A 13,816-nucleotide genomic window follows, 5' to 3' on the forward strand; every position below is an offset into this window, starting at 1 on the left:
CCAATTTCAGCCTTGTTGTTTCATCATATTGTCCATATTCAATGTGGGTGTTTTGGACTGTAACAACAGAAAAGAGAACTTAAGCTGGTTTAGGAAGTTATTAAATAGATTTGTGTTTAATAAACACAGTTTACTGGCTCATAAAGAGGAAGTCCGGTGTAGGGCAGCCTGCAGTGATGCTTGATGATGTTTCCAAGGACTCATGTGATTAACTTTTGTTTCTGTTTTTCAAGCCACAGTTTTGGCTTCATGCTAAGACTAGTTCCTCTTGTGGTTTCAGGATAGCTGCCGATAGCAATCAAGTTTACAAGTTGTTTGCACATAACCCCTGGGAAAGAAAGTAACTTCCTAGGGCTTTCTTCAGAATAAAGAGAAGTTTCCCAAAAGCCACTGGCGGGCCTCTTGTGATGTCTTCTTGTCCAGAATTAAATCACGTTCTCAAGCCTGAAGCAACCACAGACCAGGAGAATGGTTTTACCCTTAACCCCATCAGACCCACCCTCTGGAGCTGAGGGTGGCATCACATTCTCCTGCGACCTGTGGTAGTCACAATACCAAATGGAACTGGAATTCTCTTGGGAAGAAAGAGAGGACAGTGGGGGCTGGGTAGCAGCCAACCGTGTCCACTGCACTTTCTAGGCGGTTATAAAAACAGATGGTTTTAGAAAAGTAGAAAGCCATGGGAAAAATATTTTGGATATTTATAAGATACGATGTTTTCTAGGATAAGATTTAGTAGAGTTCATAGAATGATGGGAATAGGTAAGGCCGTGTGGTAGACCTGGATTTGAAACTCAGATCTTCACTGAGTGAAGACTTACCCTACCTATTTGAGCATCAGTTGCCTCACCTTTAAAGTAAGCATAATACATAGTTTTTGGGATTGTCAGGACTGGAAAGAATGGGTGCAGAGGAACTGGCTTGAAACAGGGGCTAAATCGGTTGTAACTATCACCATTTGTAATAATACAAATGTGTGTTTGTGCGCGTGTGTGTATGTGTGTGCTCGCTGAGAACTAGTATAGCAATTGGTACAGTTTGGGTGATCTCCATTTAGGGGAACAGCAAAGATCTGGGAAATTTTAAACTGTTAAGCTTGATATTGATTTTTGGCGATATTCTGTATTTAACTATGTAACATGTAAAAATTAAGAATTCAGTGATGAACAGATAGCAATAGGCTTCCCCTAAGAAAGGGTCAAGCAAATGGACTTTGTTTCCTTTTGGGATATAATTACCAAGTTGTCCATTGGAAGGCCATGCTCCCCTGGGTATGGTGCGTATACCATTGGTGGCACATGGGTTGCTCATTGACATCACTCACTGGAGACTGCCAGACACTGTGTGTTCACTATCAAGGCAACTTCCTCATCCCTGTATGGTGGTAGGTGCACCCTCCGCCCATTCCTCCCTGCTGTTGGCCCCACCTCTGGTCCTTCTGACACTGCAGCTCACCCTCTGGGGCTCCCCACCTGCCAGTTCACCTCTGCCTTTAGCCTTCCTATTCTTTTCTGTTCTCTCTCTCTCTCTCTTTTTTTTTTTTTGAACAGACAGGGTTTTTCTGTGTTGCCCAGGCTGGAGTCAAACTCCTGGGCTCAAGTGATCCTCCTGCCTTGGCCTCCCAGGTAGCCTGGACTACAGATGTGCAGCACTGTGCCAGCTCTCCTTCCTACTCTTCACTTTCCAAGTACCCCTCCTAGGCCTCCGTCCCTGCCATGTCCTCCCCTCAGCTCTATTTCCCTTGAACTACCGCCTGGCACAATCTCAGCTCCTAGGTCAGTTTCTTCTCCAGCCTCTGCAACTGCTCAGTTACCCACCCACCCCCAGGGTCTATCCTTCTCTCAGTGCCCAGGGCTTTGTTCTCAAAGTAGCGTCACTGACCTGCATGATATTCTCAGATTCCTTCTCCCCAGACTACACACCCAGCTGGCCCACCCGCTTCCTCCCTTCTCTCCAGGCTGGCTGCCCTGCAGCCTGTCCCACCAAGTAGTAGCTGGAGGACAAAACTGTTGGGTAAAGTCTCGGCCTGTTAAAGGCTCTGCATTAGCCTCGAAGGAGGCACTTAGTGTTGTGTCTGAAAGACTCAGTTTTTAATCCCATTATCTGTGGTAAAAAATGTTTAACAACTGGCTCTCAAAAAAAAAAAAGCCCAGTTTCTAGCGTTTGCTACCTTTTGCAGCGTGAACACTCTCACGTTGGCTGACACAAGCTAAAAACTCTGTAGCACTGCGTGTGCATTTGGGAAGAGAGGTGTCTGCCCACCTCTCACCAGCTGGTACAAGCCAGTTAAAACACACCATTGCCTGTCCTGGTCACTGTTGCATTTCTGGGGTCCTCAATTTCCTTCTTTAAGGAAAGGCAATAATCATATTTATTTCATAAAATTGTTAGAGGGATTGAACCACACAACAGGAGTACAATGCCTCACTCTGTCTTATTAAAGGAATTCTCTGGGAGCCAAGCTGGGTCATTTGCAGGCTGTGAAGACATTTTGCATGACCTGGCAAACATCAGACAAACTTTCCCTCTCCATGAAAAGAGGTTAGGAAAAATGGCCTGCACTGAAGCATGCTCCACCAGTGCCGGGAGGGAGGAGCACAGAGAGCCAGCTCCAAACCCTTGGTTTACAGACATAACACTGATTAGCGATTGGCTAGCCACTGCTGAGCTAAGAGCCGTGGGTCTGAGTGTGCAGTGCCGCATTATTAAGTCAATCTACAGCTACCTGTGGCAACAGCAAGCAGTTTCAAGAGATGAATATATGGCTCAAAAGGTGGGGGAGGAGGGCGCGATTGTTGTCTCGTTTTAATGTCTCTCTGGACCCAAAGAGAGGACTCATATTCCTCAGATAAAAGTTCTTTTCTCACTTTCTTTCTTTGACAAATAAAAATTATACGTATTTATCATGTGTAATATGTTGTTTTGAAATACGTATACATTGTGGAATGGCTAAATTGAGCTAATTAGCATATGCATTACCTCCTATAGTTGTTTTTTGGTGGTGAAAACACTTAAAATCTACTCTTTTAGCAATTTTTATGAATATAATACATTGTTATTAATTATAGTCGCCACATTGTATAACAGATCTCTTGAACTTATTTCTCCTTTATATCTGCCAACATCTCCCCAAACTCCCTTTTTTTTCAGTAAAGAAATTTTAGTAAGGAAAAAACTATCCTTTTTTAGTAAAGAAAATCTTTAATAGTTTTATTGAGATATAATTCAGATACCATAAAATTCACCTTTGTAAAATACATTATTCAATGGTTTTTTAGGATATTCACAGAATTATGCAACCATCTAATTTAAAATCTAATTTTAGAGCATTTTCATCACCCCAGAAAGGAACCTTTTACCCTTTAGCAGTCATTACCTATTTCCCGCCAATCTCCCAGGCCCAGGCAAACACTAATCTATTTTCTGTCTCTATAAATTTTTCTATTCTGGATATTTCATACAAGTAGAATTATACAATGTGTAGACTTTTGTGACCAGCTTCTTTCACTTAACATACTGTCTTCAGGCTTGTCTATGTTGCACCATTCCTTTTTATCAATAAATCAAAAATTCCACTGTATGTATATACCACATTTATTTACCAGTTGATGGGCATTTGAATTGTCTCCACTTACTGATTATTATGTGTGATGTTACTATAAACATTTTTGTATAAGTTTTTGTGTGGACATATGTTTCCATTTCTCTTGGGTGCATACTCAGGAGTAGAATTGCTGAATCATGTCATAAGTCTATATTTAACTTTTTGAGGAACTGCCAATTTTTTCTCCAAAGCACCTGCACCATTTCGCAATTTTACCAGGGGTGAATGAAGTACCCGATATGTTCACATCCTTGTCAGCACTTATTACTGATTGTCTTTTTGATTCAGTCTTCCAAGTGGGTGTGAAGTGGAATCTCATTATGGTTTTGCTTTGCGTTTCCCTAGTGACTAAAGATGTTGAGCATCTTTTCTTTTTGCTTATTGGCCATTTTATTTCTCCATCTTCTTTGGAGAAATTTCTATTTGAAGACTTTGCCTATTTTTTAATTGAGTTGTCTTTTTATTGTTGAGTTGTGTTTTTTTATATATTCTGGTTACAAGTCCCTTATCAGATACATGATTTGCGAATATTATCTCTTATTTGGTGAGCTTTTTCCTTTCTTGCTAGCGCCATTTGCAGCACAAAAGTTTTAAATTTCGATGTAGACCAATGTATCTAGTTTTTCTTTTGTCATTTGTACTTTTGCTGTTGTATCTAAGAGTGAAGAAATTAGGTTACAAAGAAAACTTTGAAAACAATCCAACTGCTACAATCACAGTGAATAAAAAGTAATGATAAAGATAAATGCGATGCAAGTGTTTATGAAAATACGTAGCTAGCTAGTACTTTTAGAGTTCTGTTGTTTTATGGCGTAACTGCTGAGTCACGGGAGACAACCCTGCGGAAAGAGCAGACCCACTGCAATGTGTAAAGCAGCCCAGGCCACCTACACATTCCTAGGGACAGTCGGGAGCTGGCCCCAGCCAACCTGTGGTGAGAGTGTGGCCATTTGATCACTGCCCTCTCCCAGCCCCCAACCTGATAGCAAAAGCTCTCTTAGCTGCTCACGGTGATGCATTCTTTTCCTGAGAGGGGGTCCTATGGTGTCATGGAATTTCTAAATCAGCCATGTCTTCATTACCAAAGTGCACAGCTTTTGAGTAGCCCCCTCTGTTCCTTTTCTTTTCTCCTCACCTTCGATAGCAGCATCCCATTTGGGCCCGCATTTCTCAAGAACAAAAGCATGTCCCAAAGTGTATTTATTAGCTCACATTCTCTCCCTAAAAGATTGAAAACATATGTCTTTGATGCCTTTTGTTCACTTGAAATATCAAAATTGTTCAACAGAATCCTGAATTAGGTTCAAAGTTCTGGGGCAGATGAGAAAGAGGGAGACACATGAAATCATCGCTTTCTTGTTTTCTGATAAGAGGTAACAGACAGGGTCACGTGCAAAGACCAGCACTAGCTGGAGATGGAAGCAAAATTGATTTCTCTGCAGGGTCCTGAACAGGAGGTTTTCCTCCACGAACCTGCTTTTCCGCCAGGCAGTCGGCCCTGTTTCAGTTAAAGGTGTCTCCAACCTTCCAATTGCTCGGGTAAAAGTCTTGGAGTTATCCCTGTCTCCTTTCTTGCTCTCGTATCCCATGTCCAATCCATCAAGAATCCTGCTGGGTTTCTCCTCTAAATCTCCCCAGAAGCTGACCTCCTCCCCTCACCTCCAGCGCCTAGGCTGGCATCATCTCTTGCTCGACGATGGCGGCGGGACTTCCCGCTTCTCCTTGCGGCTACAGCAGCAGCCAGAGTGGCCTTTACAGTGGAAGTCAGAACGTCTCGCCTCTTCCCCAAATCCTCCAATGGCTTCCCATCTCAGAGTAAAAATGCTCCTGAATGCAGGTGACGTGCCCTCCCCCACGACTGTCCTTGCGCACTCTGGCGGACGCCTCTCCCTGTCACTTGCTCTGCTCCTTTACTCCTGCCCTCTTGGTGTGTTTTGAACGATTCAAAAGTGCTCCCATCTCAGGGCCATTGGCTTTGCTGCTTCCTCTGCCTGAAATACTCTTCCCTACACTTACCCTTCCTTCTACTCAAATTCCGCCTTAAATCAGAGGGGCCTTCCCTGATCACCCTATACAAAAATAACACCCCCTCCCCGGACTCTAATACCATATATACCACTTTATTTTTCTTCCTATCACTTATCTCCACCAAGCCTATGCTTATTTACTTCATGCCTGTTCCTCTCATTAGAGTATAAGCTCCTTGAGGGCAAGCACTTCTGTGTATTTATTGCTGTATCTCTGGGGTCTGTAGCATGACCTGGTGCTCAGTAAATATTTATTGAATGAATGAATAAATTATAGTGGTGGGATAGAGAACACTGACTCTGCAGCCAGGCCACCCTGGCTTGAATCTCAGTTTAGCATTATAAGCCGGTGAACTTTAGTAAGTTGCTTAGCTATTTTGTGCCTCAGTAGCCTCCTCTGTAAAATGGGGTTAAGAATTGTGCCTATATCATACAACTGTTGTGACCATTAAAAGAGACAATGTAGGCAAAGTGTTTACAACAGTGACAAGTGGATGGCAAATCTCAATAAAGATTAGTTATTGCCATTATTGAATAATAGTAATAAGGTACATAATTGTATGCCAATCACTCTGTGAAGTAGAAGCAGAACTAGAGATGCAGGTAAGTTAAGCAATTTTTAAAGAATCCAACACCTAGTAAATAGGGGTGAGAAACAAGGGAGAAGGTCCAGGATTCAAAACCAGCTCATGTGGCTTCACTGTGCCACGAATGGGGCTACATTTGGGGCTTTGGATTTGTGAAGACACAAACAGTTTTTAAAGGTATGGTGTTGTTCTTGCTGATGTCATTATTGCAAGAAGTCAAGGTTAATGTGTGGCTGGAACCTGGTACCTGAAGGATGTGACTTAGCATTTCCCAAAGTCCCTCCGCGGAACATGAAGTCCAATGACATGCTCCAAGTAAAACATGGTCGAGGAGGCTTTGAGGACACTGAGCACTCTATCCCTCCTTCCGTATCATCAGTGCATGCTATCACGTTAAAGGCTTTGTGAAACCCTGCCATGAAGAATCCTGGTTAACTCTCTGCATCTTCTCCTCAAAACATATTTATCTGTAGAACACTTTGTGTATCTGTGTCTATAGACAAATAGGTTCTGCAGAATATATTGGGAAAAATACCAATGTAACTAAACCTGTCTAAACAACGCTCTGCTCCTGATGCGGTTGGTCAGGCCATGAAAGCTGATACCTGCAGGATGAAACAATCCACCCTGTTGGGGCAGCCAATTGGAAACCAACCCAAGAGCAGCAGGCCAGAGCCTATCCAGTGCTGAATGAGTGTAGAACATGATGGCTTGAGGCCAAGGCAGGTGGCAGCACACAGCAGACAGCATCCAGGAGCAACCACAGGTAGCACATGAGTGGCCCAACACCCCTGCAGAGCTCAGCAACTGGGAAATCCGGCAGGAGGCCACATGCTGAGGTTCAAGGATGGGGTGAGAATCCCAGGGGCCTGGTACCTGGCAAGGGAACTTCAAATTTAAGCTTGGGATTCAAGGACAGAAGCATTAAAGCAAACAGTGACTTCATCTCTAGGATCTGAGAATACCATTCAGAAGTTCAGAAAGATGCAAAAAATTATAATGTAAAAGAAAATAAAAATCTAAGGACTGCCCCCAACTCCTTATGCAAAAGGGAAGGTAAACGCCTCAGGCACCTGTGAAGGACTGGCCCCACAGGTGATTCATTAAGGGAATTCCTTGCGGCTTCCCATAAGCAAGGACATGCAAACTGTAACTTTAGATTTGCAGGTTAGTCTAGCTCCTAAACTAAAGTCTATTCAATTCCACACTAACAGTGAATTACACGTTTGTCTTCCCAGGTGAAGAACAGAGACAAGACAGGATCAGACATTCTTCCACCTACCCACGGACATCTACATAATTGATGCTTCGTTCACCCCCTTTTTCTCTTCTAACATTTGCCTTAGCTTATGTAAAATGTAGAATTTCCTGAGTCCCACGAGAATGTAACCATTTTGTCTCACTACCCAGCCCTGGGTTTTTGTTTTCTCCTTTCTGTATGCCCTATTCCCCTTAAATACCAAAACTTCCAAAATCATCTTCGGAGAAACAGCCACAGATTTGTCTACAGTTTGTGCTTTTCCCAGGTGCGTCCTCAACCTGGGCTTAATAAATCTCCATTGATGGAGATCTTTGCTTCAGTCCCTTATTGGGTTGTCAATAAAGATCAGCCTAGAAGAAGTGGGGGTGGAGTAGGAGGTGTCCCAAGCTTGGTGTCAAAAAGCAAAGTCACAGTGTAGTCATGCCATGAAGGGGAGAGGATCAAATGTGATTCCCTAAGTCCTCCAGGACTTGGACTTCATGGTCACAGACACCAAGCTGCTCACAGGTGAGGGCTAAGGGGCCCTGGCCTGGGGACATAAGGGCCCAGGAGGCAGGGCAGTCATCACAGAGTGGAAAGTGAACACTTAGACACATCCAAAGAGCAGGTGGCTAAAGCCCCACACTGATTCCTCCTTATTGCATCCTAGGGCTTCTGATCCCCAGCTGGGAGCTGTCTGTGCCATGCCAGATTGCATCTTACACTGGCTGCTGTCCCGGGATGCACTTTGCGGCCTCAGGGCTGGATTTTTAGGCTCTGACACTCCGGAGGGGTAATCAACCTCCCATTTGGGCTGTTCCGCACCGTTTCCTAAGGACAGACGCCCCCCCTCCCTCCCCCCAGAGTGGCTGAGGAATTCTGGCAGTGTGAGAATGCTACCATATAGATTTGGTTGATGTCCAAGTTAAGTTTTTAAGTAAGAGAACTTGTCATAAAATTAGCCTGGATGACTGTTAGTACTCCGAAGCCAACAAAAGTTACTCTGCCCAATAAAGTTTGAAAGATGATGTTTGCCAGCCTCTGGGCATATTTATGATTTTCTCCTCTCAATTTATGACTATTAAGCCAGAACTCTGCACCCCCACCCTCCTCCCCTCAGTCTCTGCTGGGCCTAGATAGAGCTGTTTCATCCTGATGTACTCTAAGATATCTAGTTAAGAGATGTGGCAGGTATTTTTAAAAAACTTTACATTCAATACACTTATCTAGGATACAAAGCAGAACACAGCACAAGGCAGAGACCTGGCGAATTGCTGTGAAAACGGGAAGGAAAGAACAACTCTAATCAAAATACTCATCAGGGAAGTCTTTGTGGAGGAGGAGACGTTTGAACTCGGCCTTGGAAAGTAAAGAAAAGAAGAGCATGTTGTTGATTTGCTTGTTGACCTCCAAAGGGTTTCAATCTGGGGAATCTCAGGGTTAAAAAAGAGGTTTTCTTGCTTTCAGCTTTAATATTTTGACCCCAAGTTGGTGATCACTTAAAGAAGAATGAGATGTATTGAGAAATTGATATTTAATCTCTCCCCTGACCTCCCCATGTTCTCATTAGGGGGAAAAACAAAAGAAAGTGGTAATAGTTCACTTTCTCTTCTTAGTTTGGGCTTCCTTGACCAACGACAATAACAGGTATTGTGTTTTGTTTTTGTTTATTATGTGGGGGAAGAGCCGGAAGCCCCTTGGTCAACTCTAAAAAGACTCGGTTTATAAATGTTGATGGAAATTGGCAGAGTTGAGCCTGATTGGGGGAAGAGTCTGGAGGCTGGTACATTGAAGAGGAAGAATTATCTGACCCAGAGGAGTAGCAGAAACTGGGATCCCACTTGAATATAGCAGCCCAAGGGTAGCAAGACCTCTCGTGACAATGGCTTAGGGGTGCACTGGGCGCCTGGGTGAAGGTAGAAGCCAGGGCAGCGACTGGGAGACGCAGGGACGCATAGATGGTGAGGGAGCGCTGACCCTCAGGCACCCACGACCAGAACACTCTAAGGATGAGATTCCCGGTCACTTTCGTGGACCTATGTAAGCCCAGCAGAGGGGCCGGGTGGAGAAAAAGCCTCGATTATTACTGATACTGAACTCCAAGTTGGGGTGTGAGGGCTTTGAGCCAGATTTTCGTTTGATTTATAAAAATTAAGAAAGGACTTTTTAAACCTTGAATATCATGGAAAAAATCATGACTATCATATTACAAAATCTGCAGTGGTACATTAGAATCCTATATCTAACTTCCAAGCTATTGGCTGCAAGCAGCTTCGGTTTTTATATCCATCTTGCAGTCCTTAAGAGTAATGTCTTTTGAATCAGAAAGGCCTGAGTTTGATGAATGTATTCCTTGTATTTCTTGTAAGGTATGTAAACAAAAGTCCCTTAATACTTTAAGTTTCAGGTGCCTCATCTGGCATAGGGTTATGGTGAGGTTAATTGGATAATACAATTCTATAAAGCACTGAGCTCATTATCTGGCACTTAGAATGCTTTCACCAAATGGTAAATCCTATTATGATTATTTTTGTGGCGCTGAGGCTGGGATTGTGAGTGTGGTCACCTGGGCTGTACCAGCACTCAGGTGGGAATTAGGGGAAATCTCCTCTTGTCGGAGCCATTCCTCATCCTGACTTTTCTACCCATTACCCTTTAAAATGACAAATGGCTGGACCCCATGCTCAGGAGGGAAGCAGAGGTCTTGTTTATGGGTATAAATGGCTGTAAAAGAAAGCAATGAAGTAAGAATTCTCTTTTATTGGTAAGTTTATGGAAATTACACATGACATATTATGTATAATCTCCTAAGTTCTCCTCTGACTGAGGGTATTACACAAAAATGTGAAATATAATTTGGAGCCAGAATAGTGACCAGAGGAGGGAAGATTTCTGAAAAACTATTTTAGAACCAATGAGTATAACTTTTGAGAAGAGAGAAAGGGGTAAGGAAATTCCATGGAGAAACAGAGAAAAAGGAGTTCCCAAATGGAGCAAGAAGGTCAGAAGCTGGGAGAGAGAATTCATGTGTCTAGCAATCATTTCATACATCATCTCCACAACTGAGTGGAAGAAACCTGGAGCAAGACACTCAGATGGGGCAGCCACATGGGCCGTTTTCACTTTGGAATTCTTTGAGGAGGCCTTGTCTCTGCTTATGTCTCTATAAACCCAGAAAGCTGCTCATCTGACTTATCACTGGGGGGCCAGAATTGGGTGGTGGGTGGGGCTCGCGGAGGCGCAAAGCTGCCGCCATCACTCGAGGAGAGATGCAGAGCCTTGGTCTCAGGTCAAAGGTAGTTCCTTTTCTGATAGGATGTATTCCCTGTTCTGGGAGGAAGATGAATTCAGGACTCGACTCTGTTCTAGGTAGCTCTGCTGCAAACATTAGGAAAGTATACCTAAAGCACTGCTTCTCAAACTTTAATGTGCATACGAATCTCCTGGTGTTTGAAAATGCAGTGCATTAATAGAAAGTCTAAAGTATAGAAAGGCCAGCAGATTAGGAGACAACAGTCATTGAAAAGAGTTCATAAGTCACAGTTCCCAGGAGGAGGGGGCATGCTAGGCTGTGGGGGGCCACCCAGGGATGCACTGGGGCCAGTTGTGGGGCAGAGGGAGGAAGGGTAGTGGTGGGCAAAAGCTTTTACTGTGGTTTTTGCAGAAAGGAACTGGTGAGGCAGATAAGCAGGCTTGGGATTGGCTAATGTGAATGATTTCAGTGGGCTCTGGGGCAGAGGGGCTCTGATACCTGGCCCTGGGGTGATTAGGGCAAGGAGATATTGGCCCTGAGTGTGAGAGCCCCACCCATAAAGGAGGATTGGTTGGTTTGTATTTGCAAAACGCACTCTGGGCGAGATGTTTACTATCTCTAGCAATTGGCTAACCCTGGGAAGGGCAATTCCTTTAGCAAGATTCGGGATGTCAAAGCATCAGAACACAGAAAATAAAATTTGTGGTTAATACACCTGGGACTCTCATTAAAACACAGACTCCTGGGCCCCACCACCATTTGACTTACTGGGCCTGAGATAAAGCTCATGCTTTGCATTTCTAACCAGCTCGGTGACAGATGCTGCTGGTTTGTGGGCCACACTTTAAGTGGTACTGCTCCGAGGAAGGAGATGAGCAGGGAAGAGCATTGCTGGAAACCCAGAAAATGCACCCGACGTGGAAGAGTCTGTTCCCAAACAGCTCCCGGCATAACCCAGGGGAGCAGAGGAAAGTGGACCCGCTAGCTGCCCGCTACTCACAGGCCCAGATCGAATTGTCTGGTCTCTACACATCTCAGTTTCGGTACTTTATTATTTTTTTCCAAGCCAAGCCAAACTGCATCCAGCTTTATCAAAGACACTTTTCATAATTAATCATGGTATTTCAGGCAGGATATGGATAAACAATCCTTAACAGTATACAACAACTTTCAAAATCCCCTTTTCAATGGTCCACCAAAACCAGAAAGCCACTAGAAAACCCAATGAAGTCTGATGCTCTGAACAGAGAAAGTTTAGAGTGAGGGTCGACATTTCACATTTAGCATCTTGTTTAATAACTTTTCACAAGCTAACCCTGACTTTCAGGAAATGAGATGAAATCAAAGTGGCAGAATTTATCTGAGGATCCACAATCTGGAAATGGAACCGCTGCTCTTTTGAGGGATGGCTCTTTTTGGAAAGTCCAGATTCCTTGACATACTGGTCACCGATTACTGGGGGTCAGGTCCCAAGAGGTGTCTGGGTTTAGGGGCATTAAGGCTATGCTGAAGGCAGAGAGGGAGAATGGGAAATAGAAACAAATCAGCTTCTCCGTACCACAAGGCATCTGGGGCAAGTGGCGGTGTGTCAACATCCGGGCGTCCCCACTCCAGGAGCCCAGAGCAAGTCTCTCAGAACGAGAAGGGAAAGGTGTTTTCCTGGCGTCAATCTAGCTTTGGAGACATCTTATTAGTGACATGTGCCCCTTCCCTCAAAACAGCAATGAAGTGTTCTGTGTGCCAACAACATAGCTTAGAAGAGAAGTAAAACAAAATTCTGCATTTTGGTAAAGCTTGATAAAGATAATATTTCAAGCTCTGTAGTCACCAGAAGCGCACAGTTATCAAAAACGCACGCACTTCCTCCGCAGCTCCAGCGCCTGGTCTGCTTTGGCGTCTCCACCTCTGCAGGGCCACCCGGCCCTGGCGGGCGCCAGCTTTCCCCTGCTCCCCGGGCACCTTCCCTCCCTTCTTGGCAGGGGCCGTTTCAGACTTGGGCTCTGGCGTAGAAGGAGCAGGCTGAGCAGCCAGCCTTGCGGAGCTTCTCTGTGGTTCGTCCACGCCGCGGCCCCCCAGCCCTTCTCTTGGCACGGTGGCGACAGCGGCGGGACGTAGGTGCTGGACGCCCGGATGCAGCCGCGCGGGCTTCGGTGGTCTGGGGGCTGTTCTGGCCTCTTCCTCACACTGCTCCCGTTTCAGTGCTTTAAATATAGGAAAGGGTGAACTGATGGTCTTAATATAATTTAAAACCATTAAACTCAGGCACCTAAAGGGAAGTATTAATAGAATTCCATCAGTTTATTGACCAACAACTATTTAAGAGAACTTCGCCTATGTGAAGGCATAGGCTAGGTGCCATGGAGATTTTTTTTTTATTTTATTCAAGTATAACACAAACCCTAACAGTATGGTATGACTAGTCTTAGAAACACGAGGCAGTCACACAACGCAGAGCAAGACAATTTCCTTACAGTTTCCATCACTGTAGCTTAGCTTTGCCTGGTTTTGAACTTTATGTAAATTTAATCTTTTGTCTTTTAGGTCTCTTCTTTCACTCCCCATTGTGAGATGGCACCACACTGTTTTGTAGAACAATGGTTTATTCTCATTGCTCTGTAGTATTCCATTGTGTAAATAAACTGCAATTTATCCTCCCACTAAGGATGGGCATTTGAGTTGTTTCCAGTTTGGTGCATTGTTGTGAACATTCTCTTACTTGTTATATATCTACTGTTGGGTATATACCTAGGAGTAGGATTTGTGGGTCCCAGGAATTTATACTTTGCTGAGAGCAGATCTCCAAAGTGATTGTGACAATTTACATCCACACCAGCAATGAATGGCTTTTTCAGCTTAACCATTCTGGTTGGTGTTAGTGGTATCACATCCCGATTTTAACATGTATGGGTAGAGAACACGGGCAAGGAGAATAGGGTAAACAGGAGTCTGGAAGTGGGAAAGTATAAGATGTATTTAGGGCAGCTTAACTAGGTTAAAAATGTGTCTGTTCATGAGAAACGGGACCAGGCATTTCAGCAGTAATTAGAGTATGACAGGTCATAAATGCTGTCCCCCTGGCACGGACAGGGCACACGCGACGTTTGA

Source organism: Propithecus coquereli, unplaced genomic scaffold (assembly GCF_000956105.1).
Source record: "Propithecus coquereli isolate 6110/MARCELLA unplaced genomic scaffold, Pcoq_1.0 Scaffold355, whole genome shotgun sequence".
Classification (NCBI taxonomy): domain Eukaryota; kingdom Metazoa; phylum Chordata; class Mammalia; order Primates; family Indriidae; genus Propithecus; species Propithecus coquereli.